Raw genomic sequence first — 4097 nt, forward strand, 5'->3', positions numbered from 1 at the left:
TAAGTTACATGTCTTAACTCAGCATTAGTTTATATTTACTAATATTTAAGTAAGAATTCATTTAGGTATACGTTCAATGTTTCCAATGATGAGCAGTTAATCCACTAAACCCAGAGATAATTCCTGAGGCATGTTTAAAGAGTTTTGTATTTCATCAAGAAGGTGCTGCTGATTCACAAAGATTTTATATTTAAGAAAATCTGAGCATCATTCCAAATAACTGTTAACATGTTTGTCAACTAAACATGTTTTGTAAACGTAATAAACTTTATAAAAATATTTTTTATTTTTTATTAATAATCAAGTATAAAGAACAATGCATAGTGTGAAAACGCGGATTATAAAAAGTATATTAAAGAAAAGGACTACATTTCCCAGAATGCACCTGCACCTACTCATCTGCCCCCACCCTTCAGGTGCGACTGCTCAACCTATGGGCTTGACGGGAAAATTCAAAATCGCGAACCGTTACTGCCTGGACTACTCCGTCTCTTGTTTGCTCATTAACAGTAAGGTAAGTTTGATTTAATTCATTTGTCTGCATCGCGCTGATCGGTTGCCTATTTGTTCATATTATGTTATTAACTATGATTCGTTTTTGTCTTTATACTAGAACTGTTTGAATTTAAACCACAAACAGTAAAACATTAAGGTTATACGTGGTACACAGCGGTAAACATGAGGTTAAAAAGACGCGAAGTAACATTCAAACCGGGCTGTTAAAAGATTCAATTCGATGTTTAAATTTTTAAAAACAAAACTTTAAAGAAGCCAAGATGAGACGTTATTTGCTTAAAACAAACAAAACAACAGTAACTCGTGTGTTTGAAATGTTAGCAGCTAGCAAGTGTCTCTCTGCTATTTTAAATGGTACTGACGATCTTTTGTTGTTTTAAAAGCTCATTCAGTTCTGGTAGATGCTGCTTATTTTTCAAGACTGTTTTAATAGCTTTATATTGATTTGTAACAAAGCCAGCTTCACTTTAAGAGAACCTAGATGCTAATTGTAAAGAAGCTTGGAGTCATAATATATTTAAACGTTATATGTTTGCTGTTCTTCATCTTTTTAAATATGAAGTCTATACATGTTTGTGTTTACAGAGGTCATGTACACTGTGGTCAACTTTGTGGACGATGAAGAGGTTTCTGGGTAGAGCTGATGTATGTTTAATCATTCAATGATTACATTAAATTAAAATCAAACATGTTAAATAGTAAACGGATGTATTGTGATATGTGATTTTGATTTTTAATTCTGTGTTTGCCAGAGAAATATAATGAAGTAACAGTTAAAGCTAAAACATCAGACTGATCCAGACACTGAAGAAATTGATATCACTGCAATCTGGCCAAAATGATGTAAGTTTAATAATTAAATTATTAAATTAAAAAGGTTAAATCGTAAATAGATGTGTTATGATGTATGTGATTCTATTTTTTTTATTCTGTTTTTGATAGACAACTATATTGAAGTAGCCTACTGTAATGAAGCTGCAGAACAACACAGAGACTCTGAGGACATCAACACAGAAAATGAAGTAAGAAGATGTATATTATGAAGTTCTTTGATCATATATTGTTGTATCTTTGTACAGTTTAATGCAGTGGTTCTTAACGTTATTCCTGGAGACCCACTGCTCTGCACATTTTGTATGTCTCCCTTATTTAACACACCTGATTCATATCATCAGCTCATTAGAAGGGATCTCCATGAACTGAACTACGTCTGTCAGATAAAAGAGATATACAAAACATGCAGGGCAGTGGGCCTCCAGGAATTACGTTAAGAACCACTGGTTTAATGTTAACTTTCTAAAATGTACAACTTTAATTCTATGTCATTTGATTTGTCGTGTGTGTGTATGTGTATGTGTATTAGTATTATGCCAAATACTTATATGTACTTTTATATTTCCAAAGGGCTCCAAAGAGATGTCTGTCCAGATGAGGGTGCATCAACGTTACCTTTGCTGACAAGTATATGCTTTACAATGTAAAACCTAACAGTTAACTTAACTCAAACCATTTAAGGAAATCGGTTGCCTTAACCCATTAAGTTTAAAAAAAAACATACATTTGAGTACTGTGAACTTAAGTCTTGTGCAATAATGCACAGTTATATTTAGTTAGTGTGAACTTAAATATAAGTGCATAACTGCATGTGACTCAATTTGTTTAAGTTCACAGTACTCAAATCTATGTGTTTTAAAACTTAAATGGTTTAATGCAACCGGTTTTCTTAAATGGTTTGAGTTTAGTTAACTTTTAGGTTTTACAGTGAGAAATTCTTGAATAATTCCAAGACAGAGCTCTGCAATTGTATCTACACTGCAAAAAAATCAGTTTCTAACTTAGGATTTTTATCTTGTTTTTAGTAGAAAAACTAAAAATTCTTAAATCAAGATGTATTTTCTTGATGAGCAAAATTACCTAAGAAAATGTCTAGTTTTTAGACAAAAATATACAATTTAAGTAAATTTGTGCCTAAACAAGCAAAAATATCTAACAATGGGGTGAGAAAATTGTGCTTGAATTAAGTTTTTAAGAAAAAAGAAAACTTAAGATTTTTTCTCACACCATTGGCAGATATTTTTGCTTGTTTTAAGCACAAATTCACTTAAATTGTGTGCATTTATTTATTTTGTCTAAAACTAGACTTATTTTCTTAGGTCATTTTGTTCATCAAGAAAAAGCATTTTATTTAAATAATATTTCTACTGAAAACGAGACAAAAATACTATGTAAGAAAGTCATTATTTAGCAGTGTAGGACTGATTTCTTGAACAACAACTATATTGATCTTGCTTTATTTTATTTAAATATTTACTACATTACAGTGGCAGGTGGTGACTTCTTTTTTTGTGAGCACTCGATGCAAAGTTTGTCACAACATGTATATAGCCAGTCATTTGTGTGGTTCAAAATATGTGTTCTGCGTGTATGTGCATCACGTGTTTTGACTAAACCCGTGATGCACATGGTTTACATGAAGCAACAAACACATTTTAAAAACACAAGCAATACACATGACACTCCGAACACTTATTTTGAATTTGCACCCCTCGGATGAGCAGTCACGAGCCGCCACTGCTACATTACATTGTACTGCTTTGAATGTAATTTTTATTGTTGCTTTTATTTTGTTTTATTTTACTCTAATATTGCTTTCTCTGTCTGTATATTTATGAGTTTAAATAGTATTGTTTATGTATGCAACTTTTAATATTTGTGTATAATATTATTTTGTGATTGTGACAATTGTGAATTGTTCAGTTTTTTATTAAATAAACATTTCAAAGTCAATTCAAGTTTTTTATTTTACATAAGGGTTTTGGGGTGTATCTGAATATAAATATGAATATATATATATATATATATATATATATAGTGGGGGGGGGGTTTAGTCTATCTGCATAGCAGGCAAATAACCAATCAAGTCACTAAGCTATGAGGGCTTGGGTTGGTCTTAATACAAAGTGTAACCAATCAAATGATCTCAACTGGAAAGTTTCAAAGTTGTGTCCCAATAGTTGTCAGAGTTTTGGGAGGGGGTTTTAAAAGCAACCAATCAGTGTTGAGATTAAACACCAATGGAGACACTAGAATTGTGCAAAGGTGTGAAATCCCAGTACCTCTGCAGGTGTGAAAATGTCCCCTGACAAAATCTTCAATGGGATTATTTGCCATGGCAACAAATGGCTGCATGTACCACAGGAATATCCCATCAGCAAGATACATCCGAATTGGTATCATTACGGGAGTTTCCTAACTTGGTGGAATTAGAAGTTTACCCTCAGTGGAACTAGTAGATACATCCGAAAATCAGTGGTGTTTACAGGAGTTTCCTAGTACGGATACACCTCTTTTCATGCAGTGAACTGGAATGAATTAAATGACCTTTCATGCTCCCACAAAAGGATTTTTCCATTAAGATCACCCGGTCTGTTGAGCCTGACCTGCTATGCAGTGAGATCTCTAAAGAAAATGGTTAATATAGATGGATGCATAGTTTTCAAATCTGTTACTTTACCTGTTACTTCATGTGGTCTTAAAGACCCACTAAAGTGCCTTAAAAAACAACAGACCATTTTTTTTGT

At 32.5% G+C, this 4097-nt stretch overlaps 1 long non-coding RNA gene across 1 annotated transcript; it reads left to right on the top strand.

Annotated features, from left to right (window-relative positions):
• The first annotated feature begins 1268 nt into the window (after nt 1-1268).
• LOC141282411 (uncharacterized) lies at nt 1269-3248 on the top strand. Its single transcript, XR_012337053.1, has 3 exons — nt 1269-1359; nt 1459-1538; nt 1921-3248. It is a non-coding gene; the product is annotated as an uncharacterized lncRNA (long non-coding RNA).
• Nucleotides 3249-4097: the final 849 nt, after the last annotated feature.

This window comes from Paramisgurnus dabryanus, chromosome 7 (genome assembly GCF_030506205.2).
Source record: "Paramisgurnus dabryanus chromosome 7, PD_genome_1.1, whole genome shotgun sequence".
NCBI classification, from domain to species: domain Eukaryota; kingdom Metazoa; phylum Chordata; class Actinopteri; order Cypriniformes; family Cobitidae; genus Paramisgurnus; species Paramisgurnus dabryanus.